The 18,686-nt window shown below is 41.2% G+C and overlaps 1 non-coding gene across 1 annotated transcript; it reads left to right on the top strand.

The window, feature by feature from the left end:
- Positions 1–11,605: 11,605 nt before the first annotated feature.
- LOC130959736 (small nucleolar RNA R71) lies at positions 11,606–11,713 on the top strand. Its single transcript, XR_009078803.1, has one exon. It is a non-coding gene; the product is annotated as a small nucleolar RNA R71 (small nucleolar RNA).
- The last annotated feature ends 6,973 nt before the right edge of the window (positions 11,714–18,686 follow it).

Raw genomic sequence — 18,686 nt, 5'->3', positions numbered from 1 at the left:
TCTGAGAAGATAGAGAGCATGCACCTCTGAAAGGTTGCAGGTGCATTGCACAGACCAAAAGGCATCCTTCTGTAGGCAAACACGCCAGAAGGGCAAGTAAATGCTGTTTCTCTTGGTCCTGAGGATCTACTGCAATTTGGTTGTAGCCTGAATAGCCATCCAAAAAGCAGTAGTAATCATAACCAGCTAGTCTTTCTAGCATTTGGTCTATGAATGGTAAAGGAAAGTGATCCTTTCTGGTGGCTGTATTGAGCCTTCTGTAGTCAATACACATGCGCCACCCTGTGACTGTTCTTGTAGGAACCAGTTCATTTTTTTCATTATGAACTACTGTCATGCCTCCCTTTTTTGGGACAACTTGGACAGGGCTCACCCAGGGGCTATCAGAAATAGGATAAATAATCCCAGCCTCTAGTAACTTAGTGACCTCTTTCTGCACTACCTCCTTCATGGCTGGATTTAGCCTCCTTTGTGGTTGGACCACTGGTTTGGCATTATCCTCCAACAGGATCTTGTGCATGCATCTAGCTGGGCTAATGCCCTTGAGATCACTTATGGACCACCCAAGAGCTGTCTTGTGTGTCCTTAGCACTTGAATCAGTGCTTCCTCTTCCTGTGGATTTAAAGCAGAGCTTATAATCACTGGAAAAGTGTCACCCTCTCCCAGAAATGCGTACTTTAGGGATGGTGGTAGAGGTTTGAGTTCAGGTTTGGGAGGTTTACCCTCCTCCTGAGGAATTTTCGAAAATTCCTTTGCTTCCTCTAGTTCTTCTTGATCGGGTTGAGCATCTTTGAAGATGTCCTCAAGCTCTGATTCTAGGCTTTCAGCCATATTGATCTCTTCTACCAGAGAGTCAATAATGTCAGCGCCCATGCAGTCAATTGGTGTGTCTGGATGCTGCATGGCTTTCACAGCATTCAACTTGAACTCATCCTCATTGACTCTCAGGGTTACTTCCCCTCTTTGTACATCAATGAGAGTTCGTCCAGTTGCTAGGAAAGGTCTTCCTAGGATGAGAGTTGCACTCTTGTGCTCCTCCATTTCCAGCACCACAAAGTCAGTTGGAAAGGCAAAGGGCCCAACCTTGACAATCATGTCCTCTATTATGCCTGATGGATGTTTAATGGAGCCATCAGCAAGTTGGAGGCATATCCTGGTTGGTTTGACTTCTCCAGCCAACCCAAGCTTTCTGATAGTGGATGCAGGTATTAGATTGATGCTTGCTCCAAGATCACACAGGGCTGTCTTGGTGCAAGCACCTTCTAATGTGCATGGTATCATAAAGCTTCCTGGATCTTGAAGCTTTTCTGGTAAGCTTTTCAGAATGACTGCACTGCATTCTTCAGTGAGAAATACTTTTTCAGTTTCTCTCCAATCCTTCTTATGACTTAAGATTTCTTTCATGAACTTAGCATAAGAAGGTATTTGCTCAAGTGCCTCTGCAAACGGAATCTTTATTTCAAGAGTCCTTAGATAGTCTGCAAAGCGGGCAAATTGCTTATCCTGTTCGCTTTGCGGAGTTTCTGAGGATAAGGCATCTTGGCTTGATATCTTCAACCTTAGATGCTGCAGGTTTATTCCTTACAGAAGTGGTTGAAGAAGCCTTGTTAGAGGGATTACTGTCAGCACTCTCAGGTGTCTGATCTTCCCTTGGCGTATGAACGCCAGGATTGGGTGGAAAATGGGGCGTTAACGCCAACTTTTCCCCCTTTTCTGGCGTTTGAACGCCAGAACTGGGCAAGGAATGGGCGTTTAACGCCAGCTTTCCTTCCCTTTCTGGCGTTTGAACGCCAATAACATTCCTCTCTGGGCTCTTACTGTCCTCAGAGGGATTCTGAACAGTGGGTTGGTTATCCTCTGTCAATTGTTCCTTGTTTGGCTTTTGCTCTTTGAGCAGTGTTATTCAATGTCTTCCCACTCCTCATTGAACTGCTGACATTCCTCTGTTATCTGTTTAGATATTTGCTGTTTTGCTGATTCAACTGCAGTTCTATGCTCTTGTTAGCAACCCTAGTATCATGGAGCATTTCTTAAATTCTGCTAACGTCTGTCATCAGGAGCAATTGTTGATTAAGCCATTCATCTGTCTTGAGGATTAGGATCAGTGACTACTGTCATGACTTCCTCTTTGGAGAAACTCATTGCTAGAGTACAAATATTGGTTTCTAGCAACAGTGTCTATAGCTCTGAGCTTCTTCAATTGGTCTTCCTCTGTGTATAGATCCACCATCTGAGTGGTCTAAGACATCTGAGCTTTTTCTGTGAGCCCTAGTAGAAGATGTCTAACTGTACCCACTCAAACATTTCAGAGGGCATTTTCTAAGCATAACCTCTATACCTCTCCCAGCATTATAAAGGGATTCATTATCCTCTTGTTTAAAGCCTTGGATGTCCAGCCTTAGCTGTGTCATCCTCCTTGGAGGGTAAAAATGATTCAGGAATTCGTCAGACAACTGTTTCCATGTCTTTATGCTTGCTGTAGGTTGGTTGTTCAACCACCTTTTAGCTTGATCTTTTACAGCAAATGGAAACAGTAATAGTCTGTAGACATCCTGATCTACCTCTTTATCATGTACTGTGTCAGCAATTTGTAAGAACTGTGCTAGAAACTCAGTAGGTTCTTCCTGTGGAAGACCGGAATACTGGCAATTTTGCTGCACTATGATAATGAGTTGAGGATTTAGCTCAAAGCTACTTGCTTTGATGGGAGGTGTACAAATGCTACTCCCATATGCAGCTGTAATGGGGTTAGCATATGACCCCAGAGTCCTTCTGGACTGATCAATCCCTCTTAGGTCCATAATGGACAAAAGAGAAATGATAATTATTGCAAATAGATAAATTTTGTTTTTTTTTTTTGAGTTAAACGAAAAAAATTAAAATAAACAAAGAGAATTAAGATAAAAATCGAAAATCAATAAGAAATAAGATCAAAGCAAATTGAGAACTGAATCAATTAGTTAATTAAAAAGATTTTGAAAATAGCAATTAAAAAGATATGATTGAAAATTTTTATGAAAAGATTTGATTTTTGAAAAGAGGAAAAGAAACAACAAAAAGACACCAAACTTAAAATTTTTAGAAAATCAAACACTAATTTCGAAAATTTAAAGGAAAAACACAAAGAAGACACCAAACTTAGAATTTTTATGAATCAAAAGGGACTAAGAACATGCAAAATCGAAATTAAAAGAAAAGCAAAAGCATGCAATTGACACCAAACTTAAAATATGAAACTAGACTCACTAAAAGACTCTAAACCAACAAAATAAAACAGTCCTAATCTAAGCAACAAGATAAGCCGTCAGTTGTCCAAACTCGAACAATCCCCGGCAACGGCGCCAAAACCTTGGTGCACGAAATTGCAATAACACTTTGCAATCCCGCACAACTAACCAGCAAGTGCACTGGGTCGTCCAAGTAATACCTTGCGTGAGCAAGGGTCGATCCCATGGAGATTGTCGGCTTGAAGCCAGCTATGGTTATCTTGTAATCTTAGTCAGGATATCAGAAATTATCAGATTGATTGTAAAAAGCAAAGAACATGAAATAAGTACTTGTTTAGCAGTAAATGAGAATTGGTTGAGGTTTTGGAGATGCTCCATCTTCTGAATCTCTGCTTTCCTACTGTCTTCTTCATCAAACACGCAAAGCTCCTTCCATGGCAAGCTGTATGTAGGGTTTCACCGTTGTCAGTGGCTACCTCCCATCCACTCAGTGAAATGTTCCTATGCTCTGTCCAGCATGGCTAATCATCTGTCGGTTCTCGGTCAGGAGTAGAATCCATTGATTCTTTTGCGTCTGTCACTAACGCCCCGCCTGCTAGGAGTTTAAAGCACGTCATAGTCATTCAGTCATTGAATCCTACTCAGAATACCACAGACAAGGTTTAGACCTTCGGATTCTCTTGAATGCCGCCATCAGTTCTGCTTATACCACGAAGATTCTGTTAAGGAATCCAAGAGATATCTACTCAATCTGAAGTAGAACAGAGGTGGTTGTCAGGCACATGTTCATAGTTGAGAATGATGATGAGTGTCACGGATCATCACATTCATCCGGGTTAAGAGCAAGTGATATCTTAGAATGGAAGCAAGCATGATTGAATAAGAAACAGTAGTAATTGCATTAATCCATCAAGACACAGCAGAGCTCCTCACCCCCAACCATGGGGTTTAGAGACTCATGCCGTGGAAAGTATACAATGAAAACGTGTAAAGTGTCATGAGGTCCTTGATACAATGTCAAAAGATCCTATAAATAGTAAACTAGTATCCTAAGGTTTACAGAAATGAGTAAATGACAGAAAAATCTACTTCCGGGCCCACTTGGTGTGTGCTTGGGCTGAGCATTGAAGCATTTTCGTGTAGAGACCTTTTCTGGAGTTAAACGCCAGCTTTCATGCCAGTTTGGGCGTTTAACTCCAAGTTTTATGCCAGTTCCAGCGTTTAACGCTGGAATTCCTGAGGGTGACATGCCACGCCGGTTTGGGCCATCAAATCTTGGGCAAAGTATGGACTATCATATATTGCTGGAAAGCCCAGGATGTCTACTTTCCAATGCCGTTGAGAGCGCGCCAATTGGGCTTCTGTAGCTCCAGAAAATCCACTTCGAGTGCAGGGAGGTCAGAATCCAACAGCATCTATAGCCCTTTTCAGTCTCTGAATCAGATTTTTGCTCAGAACCTTCAATTTCAGTCAGAAAATACCTGAAATCACAGAAAAACACACAAACTCATAGTAAAGTCCAGAAAAGTGAATTTTAACTAAAAACTAATAAAAATATACTAAAAACTAACTAAAAGATACTAAAAACATACTAAAAACAATGCCAAAAAGTGTACAAATTATCCGCTCATCACTGGGTATGAAGAATGATGTGGCGGAGTATGTTTCAAAGTGCTTAACTTGTCAAAAGGTAAAGATTGAACATCAAAGACCTTCGGGATGTTGCAACCTTTAGAAATTCCACAATGGAATGGGAAAGTATGCAAGGACTTTGTGTCAGGATTGCCAAGGACTAGGGTTGGTTTTGATGCTATTGGGTGATTGTGGACGACTGACGAAGTCAGCTCACTTTTTGCCCATTCGTATGACTTACACCTTGAGGAGCTAGCACGGTTTACATAAAAAGATTGTGAGACTTCATGGTGTACCTGCTACTATAATCTCTGATAGAGATCCTCGTTTCACTTCAAGGTTTTGGGGTGCATTTCAGAAGGCTTTTGGAACCCAATTAATTTGCACGGCTTACACCATCCTTAAACAGACGGTCAATCTGAGAGGACGATCCAAACACTAGAGGATATGTTGAGAGCTTGTGTTTAGACCAACCGGCGAGTTGGGATCGGTAGATGCCATTAGTGGAGTTTGCATACATAATGTTATCATGCGAGCATCGGAATGGCTCCGTATGAGGCCTTGTATGGGGAAATGTCAATCTCTGCTATGTTGGTATGAAGCTGGAGAGAAAGCTTGTTGGGGCCAGAAATGATAGCTGAGACTACTGAACAAGTCAAGAAAATCCGAGATAGGATGTTTAGGCGCAGAGTCGTCAAAAGAGTTACGCCGATCAAGGCGAAAGCCCTTAGAATTTGAGGAAGGGGACCATGTCTTCCTTAAGGTTATTCCGACTACAGGAGTAGGTAGGGCGATTAAGGCAAAGAAGTTGAATCTCGATACATTGGCCATTTCAAATCCTAGAGAGGATTGGACCGGTGGCGTATCGGATGGCTCTACCACCTCATCTTCGAATCTGCACGACGTGTTTCATGTGTCGCAGCTTCGGAAGTACACTCCTGATGCTAGCCATGGGTTAGAACCTGGTCGGTTCAGTTAAGGGAAGATTGACGCTTCCAGTGGCTCCAGTCAGAATTGATGATACTAGTATTAAACGGTTGCGGGGAAAAGATGTTTCATTAGTCAAAGTGGCATGGAGTCGAGGCGGTGTTGAGGAACACACTTGGGAACTTGAGTCGGAGATGCGAACGGATATCCGCATTTATTCTCAGGTAATTACATTGAATTTTGTGGGCAAAATTCCCAATTAGGTGGGTAGAATGTATAACCGTTATTAACGGCTAATTAACCCTAAATAGAAATTTATTCTAGAAAGCCTAAAATGTGATTTTTGGCTAATGTGATAGAGGAGACTGAGACGAGAATTTTGGTACCATTTTTATAGAATTCGGACCAAGATTCGGACCAAGATTGGACCGAACGGGCCAAACCGGCCAACCGGACCCAAAGTGGGCCCTTGGCCCAACATAACTTAACCAAAACCCTAGTTTTCAGCACTCTCTCTCCTCATTACACACACAAACACGCTGAATTAGAGGGAAGGGGGGAGAAGAACACTCTCTCAAACCTCTATCTCTCACTTGATCTTCAAACCACCATAACTTTTGATCTAGAGCTCCAATTGCCGCTCCGTTTGCGGCCACGCGTTCACCGCGGAGAGCTCTACAAAACCCATACAATCAATCTTGAGGTAAGTGGTGCACGAAATTGTGATCACTACAACTTCGCACAACTAACCAGCAAGTGCACTGGGTCGTCCAAGTAATAAACCTTACGCGAGTAAGGGTCGATCCCACGGAGATTGGTGGTATGAAGCAAGCTATGGTCATCTTGTAAATCTCAGTCAGGCAGACTCAAATGTATAATGGTGATGAACGAAAATAACATAAAAGATAAGGATAGGGATACTTATGTACATCATTGGTGTAAGAGCTTCAGACAAGTGTATGAAGATGCCTTCCCTTCCGTCTCTCTGCTTTCCTACTGTCTTCATCCAATCCTTCTTACTCCTTTCCATGGCAAGCTCGTGTAGGGTTTCACTGTTGTCAGCAGCTACCTCCCATCCGCGCAGTGAAAGCTAATGCACACACTCTGTCACAGTGCTGCCAATCACCGGTTTGGTTCCCTCCCCTACCGGAATAGAATCACTCTTTTGCGTCTGTCACTAACGCCCAGTAGGTTACAGGTTTCAAGCACATCACAGTCATTCAATCATTGAATCCTACTCAGAATACCACAGACAAGGTTAGACCTTCCGGATTCTCTTGAATACTGCCATCAGGTCCTGCCTATACCACGAAGACTCTGAAGGCGAGCACTCGGTTGTCAGGCGATCAACCATGCATCGTGCAATCAGGAATCCAAGAGACTTCACTAAGCCCAGATGCTGTAGAACAAGAATGGTTGTCACACCTTGTTCATGGTGAGAATGGTGATGGGCGTCAATCATCACCTTCATCATGTTGAAGAACAAGTGATATCTTGGATAAAGAACAAGCGGAATTGAATGGAAGACAATAGTAATGCATTAATACTCGAGGTACAGCAGAGCTCCACACCTTAATCTATGGTGTGTAGAAACTCCACCGTTGAAAATACATAAGAACAAAGTGATCATTGGTTTCGGCCCCAGAGAGGGAACCAGAAGAACCAAGATGAAAATACAATAGTAAAAGGTCCTACTTATAGAAAACTAGTAGCCTAAGGTGTACAAAGATGAGTAAATGACATAAAATCCACTCTGGGCCCACTTGGTGTGTGCTTGGGCTGAGCAATGAAGAATTTTCGTGTAGAGACTCTTCTTGGAGTTAAACGCCAGCTTTTATTCCAGTTTGGGCGTTTAACTCCCAATTAGGTGCCATTCCGGCGTTTAACGCTGGAATTTCTTGAGGTGACTTTGAACGCCGGTTTGGGCCATCAAATCTTGGGCAAAGTATGGACTATATATATTGCTGGAAAGCCCAGGATGTCTACTTTCCAACGCTGTTGAGAGCGCGCCAATTGGGCTTCTGTAGCCAGAAATCCACTTCGAGTGCAGGGAGGTCAGAATCCAACAGCATCTGCAGTCCTTTTGAGTCTCTGGATCAGATTTTGCTCAGATCCCTCAATTTCAGCCAGAAAATACCTGAATCACAGAAAAACACACAAACTCATAGTAAAGTCCAGAAAAGTGAATTTTAACTAAAAACTAATAAAAATATACTAAAAACTCAATTCAAACTACTAAAAACATACTAAAACAATGCCAAAAGCATACAAATTATCCGCTCATCACAACACCAAACTTAAATTGTTGCTTGTCCCCAAGCAACTGAAAATCAAATAGATAAAAAGAAGAGATATACTATAGACTCCAAATTATCATGAACATAGCTCCAAATTAGATGAGCGGGACTAGTGCTTTTTGCCTCCGAACAGTTTTGGCATCTCACTCTATCCTTCGAAATTCAGAATGATTGGCTTCTTTAGGAACTCAGAATCCAGATAGTGTTATTGATCTCCTAGTTAAGTATGATGATTCTTGAACACAGCTACTTATTGAGTCTTGGCCGTGGCCCAAAGCACTCTGCCTTCCAGTATTACCACCGGATACATACATGCCACAGACACATAATTGGGTGAACCTTTTCAGATTGTGACTCAGCTTTGCTAGAGTCCCAATTAGAGGTGTCCAGGGTTCTTAAGCACACTCTTTATTGCCTTGGATCACAACTTTTATTTTCTTTTCTTTTTCTCCCTTTTTTTTTTTCGTTTTTCTCCTTCTCTTTTTTTTTTCTCTTTTCTTTTTTTTTTTTGTATTCACTGCTTTTTCTTGCTTCAAGAATCATTTTTATGATTTTTCAGATCCTCGTAACATGTCTCCTTTTCATCATTCTTTCAAGAGCCAACAATTTTAACATTCATGAACAACAAATTCAAAGACATATGCACTGTTCAAGCATACATTCAGAAAACAAAAGTATTGTCACCACATCAAACTTAATTAAGCTAGTTTTAAAGATGAATTGAAATCCTGTACTTCTTGTTCTTTTGTGATAAAAACAGTTTCATTTAAGAAAGGTGATGGATTCATATTCATAGCTTTAAGGCATAGACACTAAGACACTAATGATCATAAGACACAAACATAGATAAACATAAGCATAAAAATTCGAAAACAGAAAAATAAAGAACAAGGAGATTAAAGAACGGGTCCACCTCAGTGACGGCTTGTTCTTCCTCTTGAGTCTTATGGAGTGCTTGAGCTCCTCAATGTCTCTTCCTTGTCTTTTGTTGCTCATCTCTCATGATTCTTTAATTTCATGGAGGAGGATGGCATGTTCTTGTGCTCCACCCTTAGTTGTCCCATGTTGGAACTTAATTCTCCTAGAGAGGTGTTCAGTTGCTCCCATAGTCTTGTGGAGGAAAGTGCATCCCTTGAGGTATCTCTGGGATCTCATGATGAGAGGGGTCTCTTGTTTGCTCCATCTTCTTCTTAGTGATGGGCTTGAGGTCATGCCTTCTCAGTTTGAACCGGCTTTGGAGGAGAAGGAGATGGTAGAGGTGATTGGGGAATGGGTGAAGAGAAGAGAGAGTGGTGGTTGGTGGGGGTCCTGTGGGGTCCACAGATCCTGGTGTCAAGGAAAAGTCATCCCTGCACCAAATGTTGCTCAAAATCACGTTTTGAGCTATTTCTGGCGTTAAACGCCGGGCTGTGCCCATTCCTGGCGTTTAACGCCAGGTTCTTGCCCTTTCCTGGCGTTTAACGCCAGTCTGGTGCCCCTTTCTGGCGTTAAAACGCCCAGAATGTGCCAGACTGGCGTTTAAACGCCCACTGCTAGCCTCACTGGCGTTTAAACGCCAGTGAGTTCTTCCTCCAGTGTGCTATTTTTCTTCCTGTTTTTCATTCTGTTTTGCTTTTTCAATTGATTTTGTGACTTCTTATGATCATCACCTACAAAATAAGATAAAATAACAAAGGAAAATATATAAAATATAACATTGGGTTGCCTCCCAACAAGCGCTTCTTTAATGTCAGTAGCTTGACAGAGGGCTCATGGAGCCTCACAGATACTCAGAACCGTGTTGGACCTCCCAACACCAAACTTAGAGTTTGGATGGGGGTTCAACACCAAACTTAGAGTTTGGTTGTGGCCCTCCCAACACCAACTTAGAGTTTGACTGTGGGGGCTCTGCTTGGCTCTGTTTGAGAGAAGCTTCATGCTTCCTCTTCATGATGACAGGGGATCCTTGAGCCTTAAACACAAAGATTCTCCATTCACTTGAATGATCAGTTCACCTTTATCAATATCAATCACAAGCTTTGTGGCTAGGAAAGGTCTGCCAAGGATGATGGATTCATCCATGCACCTCCAGCCTCTAGGACTATGAAATCAGTAGGGATGTAATGGTCTTCAATCTTAACCAAACATTCTCTACAAGTCCATGAGCTTGCTTTCTTGAGTTGTCTGCCATCTCTAGTGAGATTCTTGCAGCTTGTACCTCAAAGATCCCTAGCTTCTCCATTACAGAGAGAGGCATGAGGTTTACACTTGACCCTAAGTCACACAGAGCCTTCTTGAAGGTCATGGTGCCTATGGTACAAGGTATGGAAAACTTCCCAGGGTCTTGTCTCTTTTGAGGTAGTTCTGCCTAGACAAGTCATCCAGTTCTTTGGTGAGCAAAGGAGGTTCATCCTCCCAAGTCTCATTTCCAAATAACTTTTTAGCTTCATGATTGCTCCAAGGTATTTAGCACTTGCTCTTCAGTGACATACTCCCTCTTCAGAGGAAGAATACTCATCAGAGCTCATAAAAGGCAGAAGTAAGTCCAATGGAATCTCTATGGTCTCATTTTGAGTCCCAGATTCCCATGGTTCCTCATTGGGGAACTCATTGGAGGGTAGTGCACGCCCACTGAGGTCTTCCTCAGTGGCGTTCACTGCCTCTCCATCCTCTCCAAATTCGGCCATATTGATGGCTTTGTACTCTCCTTTTGGATTTTCTTCTGTGTTGCTTGGGAGAGTACTTGGAGGGAGTTCAGTAACTTTCTTGCTCAACTGTCCCACTTGTCCTTCCAAATTTCTAATGGAGGACCTTGTTTCATTCATGAAACTTTGAGTGGTTTTAATTAGATCAGAGACCATGGTTGCTAAGTCAGAGGGTTCTGCTTAGGATTCTCCCAAGAGATTTGGGTGATTTCCATGAAGAATATAGGTGTTACCATAGGGTTCTCCTAGGTAATTCACCTCTTCCATTGAAGGGTTCTCAGGATCATAAGCTTCTTCCTCAGATGAAGCCTCCTTAGTACTGCTTGGTGCATTTTGCATTCCAGACAGACTTTGAGAAATCAAATTGACTTGTTGAGTCAATATTTTATTTTGAGCCAAGAGATTTGGGTGATTTCCATGAAGAATATAGGTGTTACCATAGGGTTCTCCTAGGTAATTCACCTCTTCCATTGAAGGGTTCTCAGGATCATAAGCTTCTTCCTCAGATGAAGCCTCCTTAGTACTGCTTGGTGCATTTTGCATTCCAGACAGACTTTGAGAAATCAAATTGACTTGTTGAGTCAATATTTTATTTTGAGCCAAAATGGCATTCAGAGTGTCAATCTCAAGAACTCCTTTCTTCTGACTAGTCCCATTGTTCATAGGATTCCTTTCAGAAGTGTACATGAATTGGTTATTTGCAACCATTTCAATGAGCTCTTGAGCCTCTGTAGGCGTCTTCTTCAGATGAAGAGATCCTCCAGCAGAGCTATCCAAGGACATCTTGGATAGTTCAGAGAGACCATCATAGGAAATACCTAAGATGCTCCATTCAGAAAGCATGTCAGACGGACATTTTCTGATTAATTGTTTGTATCTTTCCCAAGCTTCATAGAGGGATTCTCCATCCTTCTGTCTGAAAGTTTGGACTTCCACTCTAAGCTTGCTCCCATTTGAGGGGAAAGAACTTTGCCAAGAAGGTATTGACTCGCTTTTCCCATGATCTAGACTTTCTTTAGGTTGTGAGTCCAACCAAGTCCTAGCTCTGTCTCTTACAGCAAAAGGGAATAGCATAAGCCTGTAGACCTCAGGGTCAACCCCATTAGTTTTGACTGTGTCACAGATTTGCAAGAACTCAGCTAAAACTGATGAGGATCTTCCAATGGAAGTCCATGGAACTGCAATTCTGTTGCATTAGAGAAACTAATTGAGCTTAAGCTCAAAGTTGTTTGCTCCAATGGCAGGGATAGAGATGCTTCTCCCATAGAAGTCGGGAGTAGGTGCAGTAAAGTCACCCAGCACCTTCCTTGCATTGTTGGCATTGTTGTTGTTTTCGGCTGCCATGTCTTCTTCTTTGAAGAATTCGGTTAGGTCCTCTACAGAGAGTTGTGCCTTAGCTTCTTAGCTTTCGCTTCAAGGTCCTTTCAGGTTCAGGGTCAGCTTCAACAAGAATGCCTTTGTCTTTGTTCCTGCTCATATGAAGAGAAGGGAACAAGAAAATATGGAATCCTCTATGTCACAGTATAGAGATTCCTTGAGGTGTCAGAGGAAAGAAAGTAGAAGACGAAGTAGAAATTCGAACTTATCAAAGAAGATGGAGTTCGAATTTTGCATTAAGGAATAGAGTTAGTTCATAAATAGAAGGATGTGAGAAGAAGGAAGTAATTTTCGAAAATTAAGTAAAAAATTTTGAAAACATTTGAAAACAATTGATTTTCGAAAATAAGAGTGGAAAAGAATCAAGTGATTTTGAAAAAGATTTTGAAATTAAAATTAAAAAGATTTGATTGAAAACTTATTTTGAAAAGATGTGATTAAAAAGATATGATTTGAAAACAATTTTAAAAGATATGATTTGAAAACAATTTTAAAAGATATGATTTGAAAACAATTCAAAAGATATGATTTTAAAAAATTAATGACTTGCCTAACAAGAAAGATATGATTCAAAATAAAACCTTCCTCAACAGAAAAGGCAAAAAATGTTCAATCAAATCATTAATTGTTAGTAAGTATCTTTGAAAAGGAAAGAAATTGATTTTGAAAACATTTGATTGAAAAGATATGATTTGAAAAAGATTTGATTTTGAAAACTTTAAAAACTTAAAAAATTGATTTTAAAAACAAAATCTTCCCCTTTGCCATCCTGGCGTTAAACGCCCAGAATGGTGCACATTCTGGCGTTTAACGCCCAAACTACTACCCTTCTGGGCGTTAAACGCCCAACCAGGCACCCTGGCTGGCGTTTAAACGCCAGTCTGTCTTCTTCACTGGGCATTTTTGAATGCCCAGCTTTTTCTGTGTGATTCCTGCAGTATGTTCTGAATCTTCAATTCTCTGTATTATTGACTTGAAAAGACACAAATAAAAAATATTTTTGGATTTTTAATAATGAGGAATAATCAAATGCAACTAAAATCAATAACAATGCATGCAAGACACCAAACTTAGCAGTTTGTATATGGAAACAACAAAACACAAGTCAATAGGATTCAAAGATCCAACAAAAATCATCAAGAACAACTTGAAGATTAATGAAGACACATGCATGAATGCAGTAAGAACATAAATATGCAATTGACACTAAACTTAAGATGAGACACTAGACTCAAACAAGAAACATAAAATTTTTGGTTTTTTAAGATTTTCTAATTTTTTTGTGATTTTTTTCGAAAATTAGGTGAAAAGGAAAATAAAGGTATCAAAATTCTTATGAATTCCAGGAATCATGCAATGTTAGTCTAAAGCTTTAGTCTAAAGGAATTAGACATAGCTAGCTAAGCTTCAGCAGGACATTGCATTCAAAGAGCTAAATTGATGATGATCAATCAGCTTTGGTGATGATAAGAACATCACCTTGAAACACTAGAATTCATTCTTAAGAACTCTGAAAAAAAAATACCTAATCTAAGCAACAGATGAACCGTCAGTTGTCCATACACAGAACAATCCCTGGCAACGCGCCAAAAACTTGGTGCACGAAATTGTGATCACTACAACTTCGCACAACTAACCAGCAAGTGCACTGGGTCGTCAAGTAATAAACCTTACGCGAGTAAGGGTCGATCCCACGAGATTGGTGGTATGAAGCAAGCTTGGTCATCTTGTAAATCTCAGTCAGGCAGACTCAAATGTATATGGTGATGAACGAAAATAACAAAAGATAAGGATAGGGATACTTATGTACATCATTGGTGTAAGCTTCAGACAAGTGTATGAAGATGCCTTCCCTTCCGTCTCTCTGCTTTCCTACTGTCTTCATCCAATCCTTCTTACTCCTTTCATGGCAAGCTCGTGTAGGGTTTCACTGTTGTCAGCAGCTACCTCCCATCCGCGCAGTGAAAGCTAATGCACGCACTCTGTCACAGTGCTGCCAATCACCGGTTTGGTTCCCTCCCCTACCGGAATAGAATCTTTTTTGCGTCTGTCACTAACGCCCAGTAGTTACAGGTTTGAAGCACGTCACAGTCATTCAATCATTGAATCCTACTCAGAATACCACAGACAAGGTTAGACCTTCCGGATTCTCTTGAATACTGCCATTAGGTCCTGCCTATACCACGAAGACTCTGATCTCACGGAATGGTTGGCTCGTTTGTCAGGCGAGCACTCGTTGTCAGGCGATCAACCATGCATCGTGCAATCAGAATCCAAGAGACATTCACTAAGCCTCAGATGCTTGTAGACAAGAATGGTTGTCAGTCACCTTGTTCAGGGTGAGAATGGATGGGCGTCAATCATCACCTCATCATGTTGAGAACAAGTGATATCTTGGATAAAGAACAAGGAATTGATGGAAGAACAATAGTAATTGCATTAATACTCGAGGTACAGCAGAGCTCCACACCTTAATCTATGGTGTGTAGAACTCCACCGTTGAAAATACATAAGACAAAAGTGATCATTGGTTTCGCCCCAGAGAGGAACCAGAAGAACCAAGATGAAAATACAATAGTAAAAGGTCCTACTTATAGAAACTAGCCTAAGGTGTACAAAGATGAGTAAATGACATAAAATCCACTTCCGGGCCCCACTTGGTGTGTGCTTGGGCTGAGCAATGAAGAATTTTCGTGTAGAGACTCTTCTTGGAGTTAAACGCCAGCTTTTATTCCAGTTGGGCGTTTAACTCCCAATTAGTGCCAGTTCCGGCGTTTAACGCTGGAATTTCTTGAGGTGACTTTGAACGCCGGTTTGGGCCATCAAATCTTTGGGCAAAGTATGGATATTATATATTGCGGGAAAGCCCAGGATGTCTACTTTCCAACGCCGTAAGAGCGCGCCAATTGGGCTTCTGTAGCTCCAGAAAATCCACTTTGAGTGCAGGGAGGTCAGAATCCAACAGCATCTGCAGTCCCTTTTGAGTCTCTGGATCAGATTTTTGCTCAGATCCCTCAATTTCAGCCAGAAAATACCTGAAATCACAGAAAAACACACAAACTCATAGTAAAGTCCAAAAGTGAATTTTAACTAAAAACTAATAAAAATATACTAAAAACTCAATTCAAACTACTAAAAACATACTAAAAACAATGCCAAAAAGCATACAAATTATCCGCTCATCAGTAAGTCACAAGTTTCTGTTCGAAATTCCAGCCCTTATTTTCGAGTTTCATGGGTAAAATATTGAGATTTTGGGTTCTTTGATGTTATAGGACCCAACTCTCTTGAAGGAGAAGGTTAATCTTGTCTCCTTGGACCTTGGTGTGGTAAGATTCTCAACCCTAGTGTATTTTGTTGTTCTATGATGTTTGGATATTGAGATGTTGTGTATGGGTATGATGATTGTGGCTTAGGTTGTGTATATGTGTATATTGTAGCTTGATTGGTGATTTTGAAAAGCTTGAAAAAGGATTTGGTGGTGAAAAATCTTTCTTGGAGGTGTTGAGGCCTTGAGAGCTTGGGATAAGTGATTGAAAGTACTCCGGTGGAGCCTGGGAAATTCGGCTAAGGTGGTTTCGGTTCTCGTATAATATGTAATGTGGTAGGAAATACTTAGGCTAGAGGCCCTAAGATAGGCATTGAATGTTGATGTTGTTGAATGATTGAGATATATGATGTGGTCATATATGTGATGATTATTGATGCCTTGGTGGTATGATGTATGAGAAAATGCATGTGTGATATATGCTTGATGATTGGTTATGGTTGAATTGTGGGTTGCACCGTGTTGATGGTGAGTATGATTGATTGTGTACAATAATGATTTATTGGAATTGGTGTTGTTGAGAATTGGCATGAGGAATAGTATATGATATGTCAATATGTTTGAGTTTGAGCCACTTGGGTGAAGTGGGTTAAAATGATGAGATAGTGATTTTGTAAATTATGGTAATGTGTCAATGTGTGAGTTGAGGAGGCTTGATGTTGAATTTGATATATTTTGATTGATTTCAAAGAAAAGGGATGAACTTGGCATGTTTTGATTGGTTTTGAAAAGAGTTGGAAATGGCTTGTTTTAAAAATGGCACTTTGTGGTTTTGTATGAAAATATGGTTTTTGGGCACACTTTGGCGGGACACAACTTGGACTACGGATCTCCGTTTTGTACCAAATCTGTTTAAAAATGAAATTGGATCCGGGATGTCCATGCAGTTCAAAGAACGGGTGAAAAATGATTTAAAATGAGGAAGTTATGTCTATTGGAAGATTGGGGTTTAAATCTGTGAATTCTGCAACTTTTAACTTAGAAAATTTTTAGCAGAATGACCCCTTGCGCGTGGGCGCACCTGGCGTGTACGCGCCGATTTTCCAGAAAGTGCCATCCACGCGTGCGCGTGATGTGCGCGGGCGCGCCGATTGTGCTGCACCCAATGTCCAGCCATTTTCCAGAGAGTTATGCCAGAACTGTGCCAGTGTTGTGCCTGGGGCACAAGAACACCCGCGCGTACGCGTGGTTGACGCGTGTGCGTCGATTGGCAAAATTTTAATCCATGCGTTAGCGTGCATGACGCTTACGCGTCGATGAGTTTTTGAGGCCATCCCATTGCGTGCACGTGGTGCGCGTACGCGTGGCCCTGTTTTCATCCCAAAGTTGATTTTTGAGTTTTAAAAGCCAAATCTCATACTTCTAAGTCTCCGATCTCACCATTTATGTCTTAAATCATTATGATATACCTAGCATGAGAAAAAGGGCTAGTGAATATGGTAACTTGCGAGTGAAGCAAGCGGGGAATATGTATGATCATTGAGGATTAAAGATGATTAGGTGAGATGCGGAGAATGGCGGTGTAGGTGCTTGTTATGCCATGGGCCGAAGGGCCGTAAATGTTAATGAATTAGCTGGTTATGGTTACCTAAGTATAAATGCATATATGCTGTTGAATGAATTGTGAATGTTTGCACTTCCACCATCGGAGATGAGGGTTTCCCTGGGTAGTAGCAGTGGCTAGCCACCACGTGCTCCAGGTTGAGACTCGAAGCTCTGTTAACCCTATGTCGTAAGTGTGGCCGGGCACTGTGAAAGGCCCGGATGAGCTCGCCCCCGAAATATTCACCAGTGAGGGTGATGGATATGGATCATGTTTATGATCAAGTTTATAACGAGTATAACTCGAGTTGGGGATGCGCGATAGAGGGACAGTCCAATGGTTAGCGACCAGGACTTGTCGGGTTGGCTCTATAACCGACAAGATGATATCATCGGCCACTAGGAACAGGCATTCATCATATGCATACTATGTGAATTGTTTGAGATTGCCTATTTTACTGCATATTACTTGCTAATTGTCTAAATATCTTAACTGCTCCTATTTGTATATTCTTTGTCTGATATAACTGTGTTTGCTATAATATACTCCTGCTGGTGGAGGGGAGGTTTGAAGGAATTGGAAAGGGAAGTATTAGTTAGACTGAAGAATCTTTAGTCAGATGCCCTTATATGGTTTAGCTTGTTTATAAGCTTTGATATTATCTGGAGGAAGTTCTAGGATTGCCTTCGGCTTTCCTCTATTATTATGTATTATATATGTGGAAGCTGTTACCATGCTGGGGACCTCTGGTTCTCACCCATGTGGATTTTGTGGTTTTCAGATGCAGGACGTGAGGTTTCCCGCTGAGGCATGCTGGAGACTTCTAGATTTGCGAAGATTCCTTGTTCTTGGGGACTCTGTTTAGTTTATATGTTTTGCTTAGATACTTTTATCTCCATTAAATAATACAAACTGTGATGACTCCTCTTATGGGAGATTTTGGAGAATAGGTATTTTGTATTTGTGTCCCTTTGGGTTTCCTTTGGGGTTTTCCTTATTTATCATATGTATATATTGTTATGCTCGGACCGGTTATCTTCGCAGCCGGATTTTGAGTCTTGATATTCCTGTTTTTGACACTCCTTTGTATATATATAATCTCACGTTGGTTATCCTTATTCGTTACGTTATTGATCGGAGTGTTGCGCTTTTGAGTTGCGATTTTTGTTTACCCCTTTTTCTACAAAGGCTCCTAGTTATAATCAATCATTCATACTACTATACGTACTAAATTTTTATTTTAGAGGTCGTAATACCTTGCCATCTCTGAATTATGACTTAAGCATAAGACTCTGTATGGTAGGGTGTTACATTATCCCTTGGGCTCCATGAGTGGGCTCTCTTGTTTGCTCCATCCTTTTCTTAGTGATGGGCTTGTCCTCCTCAATGAGGATGTCTCCTTCTATGATAACTCCAGCTGAGTAACATAGTTGGAAAATAAGATGAGGAAAAGCTAGCCTTGCCAAAGTAGGGGACTTATCGGCTATTTTGTAGAATTCATGGGAGATGACTTCATGAACTTCTACTTCCTCTCCAATCATGATGCTATGAATCATGATGGCCCGATCCACAGTAACTTCAGATCGGTTGCTAGTGGGGATGATGGAGCGTTGAATGAACTCCAACCATCCTCTAGCCACAGGCTTGAGGTCTAGTCTTCTTAGTTGAAC

Source organism: Arachis stenosperma, chromosome 10 (genome assembly GCF_014773155.1).
Source record: "Arachis stenosperma cultivar V10309 chromosome 10, arast.V10309.gnm1.PFL2, whole genome shotgun sequence".
Taxonomy (NCBI): domain Eukaryota; kingdom Viridiplantae; phylum Streptophyta; class Magnoliopsida; order Fabales; family Fabaceae; genus Arachis; species Arachis stenosperma.
The sequence above is the reverse complement of the archived record's forward strand: the minus strand, read 5'-3'. Positions and strand labels throughout refer to the sequence as shown.